Source organism: Pleurodeles waltl, chromosome 6 (genome assembly GCF_031143425.1).
Source record: "Pleurodeles waltl isolate 20211129_DDA chromosome 6, aPleWal1.hap1.20221129, whole genome shotgun sequence".
Lineage (NCBI taxonomy): Eukaryota > Metazoa > Chordata > Amphibia > Caudata > Salamandridae > Pleurodeles > Pleurodeles waltl.
The window spans coordinates 1,370,389,454-1,370,402,215 of record NC_090445.1 but is presented as its reverse complement, the minus strand read 5'-3'; positions in this window follow the sequence as shown (position 1 = coordinate 1,370,402,215).

The window sequence follows — 12,762 nt, the reverse complement described above, 5'->3', positions numbered from 1 at the left end:
TTCATTTTTCGTTTTTGTAATGCAGCTCATTTTCCTTTAACCTCTTGGGTGCCTTGGACGAGATGATCTCGTCCAAGGCTACAGTTCCCCTGTGCCTTGGACGAGATCATCTCGTCCTAGGCACAGCGGAACTTGGGGGCGCGCTAGCGCGCCCCCCGTGCACCCCCCCTCCCCCCCCACAGGCGGGGATGGAAGGGGAAGACCTTCCCCTTCCACACCCGCCCCCCCCACGGCAATCCGATGACATCAGCGCGCGCACAGCGCGCTGACGTCATCTAGTGTTGCCGGGCGCACTGGAAGCCATTTGCTTCCAGGGCGTCTTCGGAGGAGGACCCAAAAGGTGAGTCCTCTTCGTTTTTGGGGGTCGGGGTGGTGGAAACAGACACGGGGGGAAAGGAAAGGGTTTTTCCTTTCCCCCGGTGCCTGTTTTCATTAGATTCCTGCTCCACGATCGCGGGCAGAGCCCGCGATCGTGGAGCAGGAATCTCCACTAGCCACCAGGGATTTACTTTTTTCAATATTTTGGGGGCGACCCCTTGGGCAAGGGTCGCCCCCCCCGGGGGCAATTTGTTTTAGTATTTCGCCCCCCCCTGGGGGCAGATCTGCCGTTTTTTCGGCGGATCTGCCCCCAGGGGGGGGCGAAAACCACTAGACACCAGGGATAGTGTTATTTTGCCATTATTTTGGGGGCGACCCCTTGGGCAAGGGTCGCCCCCCCCCCCCCGGGGCAATTTTTTTTTGTATTTCGCCCCCCCCTGGGGGCAGATCTGGCGATTTTTCGGCGGATCTGCCCCCGGGGGGGGGGCGAAAACCACTAGACTCCAGGGAAAATGTATTATATTGATTATTTTGGGGGCGACCCCTTGGGCAAGGGTCGCCCTCCCCCGGGGGCATTTTTTTATTGTATTTCGCCCCCCCCTGGGGGCAGATCTGCCGATTTTTCGGCGGATCTGCCCCCGGGGGGGGCGAAAACCACTAGACACCAGGGATTTTATATTTTGTGTATATTTTGGGGGCGACCCCTTGGGCCAGGGTGGCCCCCCCGGGGAATTTTTATTTGTATTTAGCCCCCCCCCCCCGGGGGGCAGATCCGCTGATTTTTTGGCAGATCTGCCCCCGAGGGGGGTTGAAAACCACTAGACACCAGGGATTTATTTTTATTGTAAAGTTTTTTTGGGGGGGCGACCCTTTGGGCAAGGGGCGTCCCACTGGGGGACACATTTTTTAGTATTTGCCCCCCCCCCCCCCCTGGGGGCAGATTGCCAATTTTTGGGCTGATCTGCCGCCGGGGGGGGGGGGCAGGGGGCCAAATCCACTAGACACCAGGGATTTTGTTTTTGTTGTTTATTTTGGGGGCAACCCCTTGGGCAAGGGTCTCTCCCCTGGGGAGTTTTTTTTTTCTGTTTCGGCCCCCCGATGGCAGACCAGTCATTTTTTGGACGATCTGGCCCCGGGGGGGTGGAAGCACACTAGGCGCCAGGGATTGTGTGGTGTGTGTGTAATTTTGTAGGCCCATCTGCCCCCAAGGAGGGCAGAAACCACCAATACGGCAGGGATTTTTTTGTTTTGTGCTGGGGGTGCCCCCTTTGGGAAGGGTTACCCCCTAAAAGGGGGCACAGAGGTGTTGCCCATTTCGGCTAAATTTTTTACGCCCATCTACCCCCGAGGGGGGGGCAGGATCCACTTAGGTACCAGGGACAACTTCTAAGTTCTTGGTGGTGGGGTGTTTGTCAACTGGCAAAGTATTTGTATTTGTGATTATAACAATTTATTTCTTCTTTTTCTTCTAGTTCAACGCTTTTGCTTCCTTTGCTGTGGATCTTAGCGGTTTTGGCAGTAGTTGTCCAGTGGTTTGCATAGCTGCATGTTTTAGGTAAGTGAAAGCAATTTACTCCAAAGGAGTATTGTTGACATGCATGAATGACATGTTTGTAGGTGGTGTACTAAATGCAGTATTGTGTGTTTGACATTGTCCTTAGATTTGAGCACAGTGATGTTTGTGTTGTCATATGTCTAATTTGCTTTTTTCTTTTTTCTTTTTAGTGGGATATCATTGGTGATTGCTGTGTCTATGCAGAGTAGTTGCTTGGTGAGTAGCTATTTCAGGCAACTGAGTGGTATAGTTTTTTGTAGTACATAACTCTTTGTGATAAAGCTACACTTTGTTTATTACTTATTTTAGTGCTAGTTGTTGTTGGCAATCCATTTGTTGTTAGGATCATGGCTAGCCGCAAAGTGACCGCTCAGCAGGTTGTTCGCATGCTCTTTGAGTCGTCTTCAGACCATGATTACGACACTGACTCTGCATCTGAGGCAGAGGAGGAAGCAGGAGATTCTGGAAGTGAGTTTTCTGTCCAAGAGTATTCTTCTGATGAGGAAGCTACTCTCAGTGCAGATGAAGGGCCTGAGTTAGAGGAGGACATTGATGTGCCAAGAGTGCAGCAGCCTGGGGCTGAAGGGTTTCCCATTAGAAGACCAGACACCTGGATTGCCCCAAACATGGAGCAGCCACAGTTACCTGCATTTACTAGTCTCCCAGGGTGTAGAGTTAATACGGAAAACTTTCTGCCTGTCCATTTCTTTCACTTGTTTATGGACGATGTATTTTTGGAAGAGATTGTGGAGCAGACAAATGTGTATGCAGAGCAATATTTGCGGGACAACGCTGCCAGACTTAAGCCTCAGTCTAGAGCTACTCATTGGGTTCCCACATATCTGGAAGAGATGAAAAGGTTTTTAGGTTTGTCTTTTTTGATGGGGTTGATCAGGAAGCCGTCACTGGCTTCTTATTGGTCTACTAGTCCCTTGATGGCAACTGCTATATTTCCTGCAACTATGACACGTAATCGGTATTTGCTTCTTCTTCGTATGCTGCATTTTGTAGACAATGCTTTAGCCTTGCCACGAGATCACCCTGATTGTGACCGCCTTTTTAAGATTAGGCCTGTCCTTGATCATTTTGTGGATCGGTTTTCAAAGGTCTATGTTCCAGGCAAAGAGATAAGTGTGGACGAGTCTTTGGTCCTTTTCAAGGGGCGTTTAGTTTTTAAGCAGTACATCCCTAGTAAGAGGGCACGGTATGGGATTAAATTGTATCTGCTGTCAGAAAGCAGTACAGGATATGTTTATAATTTCCGGGTCTACACTGGTAGGGATTCCAGTATTGACCCTCCTGGTTGTCCGGCCACTTTTGGAGTTAGCGAAAAAATTGTGTGGGAACTTGCTAGACGGCTGTTTAACAAAGGTCACCATTTGTACGTAGATAATTTCTACACTGGAGTGCAGTTGTTCAAGGAGTTGTTTAGGGTGGACACTGTTGCTTGTGGCACAATCCGTTCTAACCGCAAAGGCTATCCAAGGGAGCTTGTCTGTAAAAAACTTGAGAGGGGACAGTGCAGTGCCTTGCGGAATAATGAGCTGTTAGCTATGAAATTTTCAGACAGGAGGGATGTGTACATGCTATCGACCATCCATGATGAGAGTACTTCCCCTGTGGCTGTTTGGGGTCAGGTTGCGGAAGTGCGCAATCCTGCGTGCATTTTGGACTACAATAGGCACATGGGTGGTGTTGATAGAGTAGATCAGAGGTTGGAACCTTACACTGCTCTTCGTAAGTCGTATGTGTGGTATAAAAAGTTGGCCCTACATTTATTTCATTTGGCAACTTTTAATGCCTTTATTGTATACAAGGATTGTTCACCTGAGTCAAGGATGACTTTTGTTAAATTTCAGGAGTCGGTGATAGAAAGCCTTATTGTGGTGGAACCGGCAAGAGTTCCTAGAGTAGAAGTGGTGGAGGATGTGGCTAGATTGAAAGATCGGCACTTTCCAGATCACATTCCTCCCACTCCCAAAAAAGACATGCCCACAAAGAAATGTAGAGTATATGCCCGGAGATCAATCCGGAGGGAGAGCCGGATGTACTGCCCCGAATGCCCTTCAAAGCCTGGGCTGTGTGTGCCCAGCTGTTTTAGAAGTTACCACACAAGGAAAAACTTTTGGGAAATACCGTGAGCGTAAGCTGTCTGTTTTATATTTTCATATGTTTCACGGTTGGCATCTGTCGTGTATTTAGTTTGAGGTTTTGTGTTTGTAGTTTTGTGCCTATTTTATAATTAGTAGTTTATTTGTTGTTTATAAATAAAAAAAAGTGATTGCGGTGTGCGTGGGGTGGCGCTTGGCTGGCGGTGTGCGTGGGGTGGCGCTTGGCTGGCGGTGTGCGTGGGGTGGCACTTGGCTGGCGGTGTGCGTGGGGTGGCGTTGGCTGGCGGTGTGCGTGGGGTGGCGCTTGGCTGGCGGTGTGCGTGGGGTGGCGCTTGGCTGGCGGTGTGCGTGGGGTGGCGTTGGCTGGCGGTGTGCGTGGGATGGCGCTTGGCTGGCGGTGCCAGCCAAACGGCAGTCCACACTCCCATCAGCTGGTGTGATTCTTGTATCAGGCATGTGGCGTATGTAAGTGATGGGCCCTTGAGTGGCGCGGTCTGTCGATGTGAGTGTTGTAATGTGCTGGGCCCGTGGCTGGCGGTGTGAATGGTCTTGTGCGTGTCATGTATGAAAGGTGTGTGAATGGACTGTAAAGCGGTTGGTGCCTTGTCGCGGCTTTACAGCTCACGAGCTGTGAGTCATTGGTTCACTTTTTTGCCTTTCAGTTATTAGCAGTGCATTTCATTTTTGTGAAATCTCTTGTTAATAAAATTTGATCCACTGAACCATCACTCACCCTCGTGCCAAATCCAACCAGTATGTGTTGTAAAAAATGACAAAACCTGCTCCGCTGTAATCAGGCGTCGCAGCACACCTGTGACACGCTAGGTGCCTCGGGTGGGACCCCGATGATGAAGCATGCCACCAACTTGGTTGGTGGGTGAGGGGTCTTCTTCACATAACCTAAGTGTTTCTTTTCACTATTTTAGTGTTTGGCACATCACGGACGTATGTGCACACATCAAAATGATATATTGCAAAAATACCTATCCCTTCTATCTCTTCAGGTTTTGGGCCTTATTCTGTTGCAGGCACCTGGCCCACCCACACAAGTGAGGTATCATTTTTATCGGGAGACTTGGGGGAATGCTGGGTGGAAGGAAATTTGTGGCTCCTCTCAGATTCCAGAACTTTCTGCCACAGAAATGAGAGGAAAAAGTGTTTTTTTGGCCAAATTTTGAGGTTTGCAAAGGATTCTGGGTAACAGAACCTGGTCCGAGCCCCGCAAGTCACCCCTCCTTGGATTCCCCTAGGTCTCTAGTTTTCAGAAATGCACAGGTTTGGTAGGTTTCCCTAGGTGGCGGCTGAGCTAAAGGCCAAAATCTACAGGTAGTCACTTTGCTAAAAACAGCTCTGTTTTCTGTGATATGTCCACGTTGTGTTTTGGGGCATATCCTGTCGCGGGCGCTAGGCCTACCCACACAAGTGAGGTATCATTTTTATCGGGAGACGTGGGGGAACGCTGGGTGGAAGGAAATTTGTGGCTCCTCTCAGATTCCAGAACTTTCTGCCACAGAAATGTGAGGAACATGTGTTTTTTTAGCCAAATTTTGAGGTTTGCAAAGGATTCTGGGTAACAGAACCTGGTCCGAGCCACACAAGTCACCCCTCCTTGGATTCCCCTAGGTCTCTAGTTTTCAGAAATGCACAGGTTTGGTAGGTTTCCCTAGGTGGCGGCTGAGCTAAAGGCCAAAATCTACAGGTAGTCACTTTGCTAAAAACAGCTCTGTTTTCTGTGATATGTCCACGTTGTGTTTTGGGGCATATCCTGTCGCGGGCGCTAGGCCTACCCACACAAGTGAGGTATCATTTTTATCGGGAGACGTGGGGGAACGCTGGGTGGAAGGAAATTTGTGGCTCCTCTCAGATTCCAGAACTTTCTGCCACAGAAATGTGAGGAACATGTGTTTTTTTAGCCAAATTTTGAGGTTTGCAAAGGATTCTGGGTAACAGAACCTGGTCCGAGCCACACAAGTCACCCCTCCTTGGATTCCCCTAGGTCTCTAGTTTTCAGAAATGCACAGGTTTGGTAGGTTTCCCTACGTGGCGGCTGAGCTAGAGGACAAAATCTACAGGTAGTCACTTTGCTAAAAACAGCTCTGTTTTCTGTGATATGTCCACGTTGTGTTTTGGGGCATATCCTGTCGCGGGCGCTAGGCCTACCCACACAAGTGAGGTATCATTTTTATCGGGAGACATGGGGGAACGCTGGGTGCAAGGAAATTTGTGGCTCCTCTCAGATTCCAGAACTTTCTGCCACAGAAATGTGAGGAACATGTGTTTTTTTAGCCAAGTTTTGAGGTTTGCAAAGGATTCTGGGTAACAGAACCTGGTCCGAGCCACACAAGTCACCCCTCCTTGGATTCCCCTAGGTCTCTAGTTTTCAGAAATGCACAGGTTTGGTAGGTTTCCCTAGGTGGCGGCTGAGCTAAAGGCCAAAATCTACAGGTAGTCACTTTGCTAAAAACAGCTCTGTTTTCTGTGATATGTCCACGTTGTGTTTTGGGGCATATCCTGTCGCGGGCGCTAGGCCTACCCACACAAGTGAGGTATCATTTTTATCGGGAGACGTGGGGGAACGCTGGGTGGAAGGAAATTTGTGGCTCCTCTCAGATTCCAGAACTTTCTGCCACAGAAATGTGAGGAACATGTGTTTTTTTAGCCAAATTTTGAGGTTTGCAAAGGATTCTGGGTAACAGAACCTGGTCCGAGCCACACAAGTCACCCCTCCTTGGATTCCCCTAGGTCTCTAGTTTTCAGAAATGCACAGGTTTGGTAGGTTTCCCTTGGTGGCGGCTGAGCTAGAGGCCAAAATCTACAGGTAGTCACTTTGCTAAAAACAGCTCTGTTTTCTGTGATGTGTCCACGTTGTGTTTTGGGGCATATCCTGTCGCGGGCGCTAGGCCTACCCACACAAGTGAGGTATAATTTTTATCGGGAGACTTGGGGGAACATAGAATAGCAAAACAAGTGTTATTGCCCCTTGTCTTTCTCTACATTTATTCCTTCCAAATATAGGGGTGTGTGTAAAAAAGACATCTATTTGAGAAATTCCATGTAATTCACGTGCTACTATGGTCACCCCGGAATTCAGAGATGTGCAAATAACCACTGCTCCTCAACACCTTATCTTGTGCCCTTTTTGGAAATGCAAAGGTTTTCTTGATAGCTATTTTTTACTCCTTATATTTCAGCAAATGAATTACTGTATACCCGGTATAGAATGAAAACGCACTGCAGGGTGCAGCTCATTTATTGGTTCTGGGTTCCTCGGGTTCTTGATGAACCTACAAACCCTATATATCCCCGCAACCAGAGGAGTCCAGCAGACGTAACGGTATATTGCTTTCGATAATCTGACATTGCACGGAAAAGTTACAGAGTAAAAAGTAGAGAAAAATTGATGTTTTTTTCACCTCAATTTCAATATTTTTCTTTTTCAGCTGTTATTTTCTGTAGGAAACCCTTGTAGGATCTACACAAATGACCCCTTGCTGAATTCAGAATTTTGTCTACCTTTCAGAAATGTTTAGGTTTCTGGGATCCAGCATTGGTTTCATGACCATTCCTGTCACTGACTGGAAGGAGGCTGAAAGCACAAAAAATTGCACAAATGGGGTATGCCCCAGTAAAATGCCAAAATTGGGTTGAAAAATTGGGTTTTCGGATTCAAGTCTGCCTGTTCCTGAAAGCTGGGAAGCTGCTGAGTTTAGCACCGCAAACCCTTTGTTGATGCCATTTTCAGGGGAAAAACCACAAGCCTTCTTCTGCAGCCCCTTTTTCCAATTTTTTTGAAAAAAACGAAATTTTCACTGTATTTTGGCCAATTTCTTGGCCTCCTTCAGGGGAACCCACAAAGTCTGGGTACCTTTAGAATCCCTAGGATGTTGGAAAAAAAGGACGCAAATTTGGCTTGGTTAGCTTATGTGGACAAAAAGTTATGAGGGCCTAAGCGCGAACTGCCCCAAATAGGCAAAAAAAGGCCTGGCACAGGAGGGGGAAAAGGCCTGGCAGCGAAGGGGTTAAGGAAAATGGGCTGCATTAAAAAAAACTAAAACCTGCTTTATTATAAAGCAGTCACAGACATGGTGGTCTGCTGTCCGCAGCAGGCCACCATCCCTGTGAATGTCGCCACTCGCAAGGGGGTCGCAAATTGCGACTCACCTCATTAATATTAATGAGGTGGGTCTTTGCGACCCCCTTGCGAGTCGCAGATGGTGTCAGGGACACCATCCTACATTCCAAATTGCGACTTGCAAATTGCGAGTCACTCTGACTTGCAATTTGCAAGTCGCAAATTGGAATCTACCTACATCTGGCTCTAAATTCACTAACTTAACATGAACTCAAGTCCTTGGTAGCTATGGCACTGAGCAGACAGGCTTAACTTAGAGGCAATGTATAATGTTTTTGAGCAGCACTAAAACAGTAATAAAATTAAATTGTAAAACAGTTTTAAAATTCCCAAAATTAATGAGAACAATGAAGTAAAATGTACCAAACAAAATGGCCCCAAAATAAAAAAAAATCAATAAGGGGAACAGGAGATACTATTTTTAGATTTTTAAGCAGAAAAGGCGCTAAGAAGCAATAAGGGCCAGATGTAGGAAAAAAGCAATTTGCGACTTGCAAATTGCAAGTCCCTGCGACTCGCAATTTGCAAGTCGCAAATTGCTATGCAGTACGGTGTCTCAGACACCGACTGCAACTCGCAATGGGGTCGCAATGACCCACCTCATGAATATTCATGAGGTGGGTCGCAAATTGCGGCCCCATTGCGAGTATAGGCACTCGCTAACATGGAGGCCTGCTGACGTCAGCAGACCTCCATGTTAGCGACCTGCTTTTAAATAAAGCAGTTTTTTTTTTTTTAAGTGTAGCCCGTTTTCCCTAAGGGAAAACGAGCTGCACTTCAAAAAAACCCGAAACCTTTAGTTTCGGTTTTTTTTCAGGGCAGGGAGTGGTCCCTTGGACCACTCCCTGCCCTGAAAAAATATTTTGGGCTCCAGTCACAAACTGGAAGGGGTCCCATGGGGACCCCTTCCAATTTGCGATTGGGTTACCATCCACCTTAAGTGGATGGTAACTGCGATGCCATTTGCGACCGCATATGCGGTCGCAAATGGTATTGCATCCCAATGCGACTCGCAAATAGGAAGGGAACACCCCTTCCTATTTGCGAGTCTGAAATGCATTTTGCGAGTCGGTAACGACTCGCAAAATGCATTTCTGCATTGGGATACGCGTTTTGCGACTCGCAAACGGCAAATTTTGCCGTTTGCGAGTCGCAAAACGTTTGCTACATCTGGCCCTAAGTACCAATGATGGTCCATGTTTGTGGTAGAACAGGACCTAGGCACAACTTGACGCTGACCACAATCGAGGGTGGATTGAATACACTAACCAGGTATGTCCTGCGGAAAGAGATTACCTTCTGATTTTAGTCCTTTATGTCCCAATCCACTACACACAAGTACACTTCTAAAGCCCACATCAGTGGAGGCTCTTAGTGACTCACAGAATGGCAGGCAAAAGGCCCACAGAGGAGTCCATTCCAGGTCCAGTTGCCACTGGTCAGCTGCAGGATGAGGCCTCTTATAGGTTGCTCTGTCCCTACAGCTTTAACAGGAGGTCAGCCTTATGACCCCTGGAGTCCAATTCTTTGTCATGAGAAGACGAAGAAGAAGAAAGAAAGAGAGAGAGAGAGAGAGAGAGAGAGAGAGAGAGAGAGAGAGAGAGAGAGTCATTCCAGTCCTTTCCTTTAGGGCTCTTCTCAGGTCTCAGACAGTAGGTTCACTCATCTCCTGATCTTCCACACATCCAGGCTTTGCTGAAGTAGTTGCTTGGAGATGAAACAATACCTGGCATCTAGGCGCAAGTTTGTGGGTAGGAATAACCTCTGGGGACACCCAAACAAATAGGGTACAGATTCCTGTGGCTAACCTTACCCACTTTGGGTATTTTCAGGATGGCCGACGTCTTCGGCCACACTAAACTTGGGCCCTGAAGGCTGAGGGTGTGTAAGTGGAGTGAACTATGGTAATCCTAGTGTTCTCCTACATCTAAAACTAAAATTGTGGGACCTAGGTCTGCCTTATTGCTAGAATTGGGACAGTGTATGACACGATGTGATTATCGCACTAGATGGAAGTGCAATACACAAGCTGCACTCACAATGGTCGTAGGGTGATTACCCTTCTGTAATTTTCACAGACTGCCTGTAATTTCATCCTGTCGTCTGTTGTCCGTGATGACAGGTTTAACGGACAGTATTTGTCTGTCATTTTAGCCTTTTCAGTCAAAGATGAAATGCAATTAGGACAGTTCAGTTTCCTCAGCTGAATGGAAAGGCAGGGCGTCTCCTGTGCTCTGAACCCGAGGGAGGGGCATACAGATAAGAAATGGGCCTTCCTTCCAGGGGGTCTCCTTCCCAAAAGAAATGCAAATGTGCACAATTAGTATATCTGCAAATGTAAAGGAGTTTGGAAACCTGTATTGTCTTTAATCAAAGGACTCACTTGAAGCTTTCTGATGGCAAAGTATTTTCTTTTAGAGAGGTACTGTAAGGGTGTTCCAAGGTGAGGGAGTGTGTAGATTTAATGGACAGTTATAAAAAATATTTGCACTAGGTACAATCTGTATATTATTGGAATGTGTATTTTAGAAGGGCTTTTTTAAATGTATCCTAAATGTATTTGCACATTTTGTGGCAGCCTATAGTATGCTGTGTGTAATGCAGGTTTAAAATAAGGACTTATACATTCACAGTGCTTTTAGGGACCTCAGCACCTCATAGTACTAACAAACATTGGCAAAGCCAATAGGTCGCGTCTAGCCAAGAGTTACTGGTTTTGCCAATGTGTTTTAGCCATGTTATACACCAGAGTGGCTGCTGTTCAGCATGGATAGAAGTTAGTGACAAAGAGGAGAGTGGTGTGGAGTGTCGCAGAGTGGTGTAGAATGTTATCGAGTGGCAGAGAGTGTTGTGTTTAGGAGTGGCATACTGTGGAGTTACGTAGAGTGGCATATAGTGGGGTGGTATGCAGTAGAGTTGACTGGTGTAGAGTGCATTGGCATAGAGTGTTTCAGACAACAGTGGTGCAGACTGAAGTGGCATTGAATACAGCGGCATAGAATTCAGCAGCATACAATGCAGTGTCATAGACTACAGAGGCATAGATTAGACTGGTGCATAGTAGAGTGCAGTGGTACAGAATCGAGTGGTGCAGAGTACAGTAGCACAGAGTGGCGTACAACAGAGTGGCAGACTATGCTGTAGAGTGGTGTATAGTGCAGTAGCATAGAGTGCAGACTAGACTTGAGTGGCATAGAGTGCAGTGGCATAGAGTGGAGCATAGTACAGTAGCAAAGGGTGGTGCAGTGTAGAATAGAGTATAGTGCTGTAAAGTGCAGTGGCGTAGAGTGCAGTGTTGCAGAGTGTGAGAATGCGGTGGTGTAGAGTGGCAAAGAGAGCAGTGGCATAGAATACTGAGGTGCAAAGTGGAGTACAGTGGCGTAGAGTGTAGCGGTTTAGAGTGAACTGGCATAGAGTGGCGTGGGGCACAGTTTAGTGGCATAGAGTACAGTGGAGTAGAGTGGCATACAATAGAGTGGCAGCAAATGCAATAGTGTAGAGTGGTGTATAGTGCAGTGGGGATGAGTGCAGAGTAGACTTGAGTGGCATAGAGTGCAGTGGCATACAGTGCAGTTGTTTAGAGTGCATTGATGTAGAGAGCAGTGGCACAGAGTGGCATGGGGCAGAGTAGAGTGGCATAGAGTGCAGTGGAGTAGAGTGATGTGCAATAGAGTGGCACAGAGTGCAGTGGAGTAGAGTGGTGCATAGTGCAGTGGCGTAAAATGCAGAGTAGATTTGAGTGACATAGAATGCAAAGGCGTAGAGTGGTGCAGAGTAGGGTAGTGTAGAATGGCATAGTGCAGAGTAAACTATAGTGCTGTAAAGTGCAGTGGCATAGAGTGGAGTTATGCAGAGTAGAGTGGCACAGAGTGCAGTGGTGTAGAGTGTATTGGTGCAGAATGCAATAGTACAGACTAGATTGGTGTAGAGTACAGAGGCAGAGAGTGCAGTGTTGCAAAGTAGAGTGTCAGTGCAGTGGTGTATAGTGGAGTAGAGTGGCATAGAGAGCAGTGGCATAGAGTACAGTGGTGAAGAGTAGAGTGCAGTGGCAATTAGTGCAGTTGTGTAGAGGTCACTGGTGCACAGTGCACTGAAGTAGAGTGCAGTGGGGCAGAATGGTTTAGAGTGTAATGGAATAGAGTAAAATGATGTAGAGTGCTATGGCATAGAGTGTAGTGGTGCAGAGTAGATTAGAGTGACATACAGGCTACTTGTGTAGAGTGATGGGGCATAGGGTTGAGTGTTACATAGCAAAGTGCATTAGCATTGAGTAGACTTTAGCATAGAGTGTATTGGCATAGAGTGCAGTCGTGTACAGTGCAGTGTTGCAGAGTGGCATAGAGTGGAGTTGTACGGAGTAGATTTGTGTGGCTTAGACTGGAGTGGTATAGTGTGCAGAAGTGCATAGCACAATGGTGTAGAGAGGCATAAAGTGGTACAGAGAAGAAGCGTAGCGTGAAGTGGCATAGAGTAGAGTGGTTTAGAGTGGAGTAGAGTGCAGTGTCCCAGAGTGAAGTGGCATGACGTGGTGTAAAGTTGAGTGGCACAGAGTAGGGTGCAGTGGTGTGGACTTGTGCAGAGTAGGGTGGAGTGGAGTATGCATGGTGTGGTAAGACACTGCCATTATAGACAACACATTTTTGATT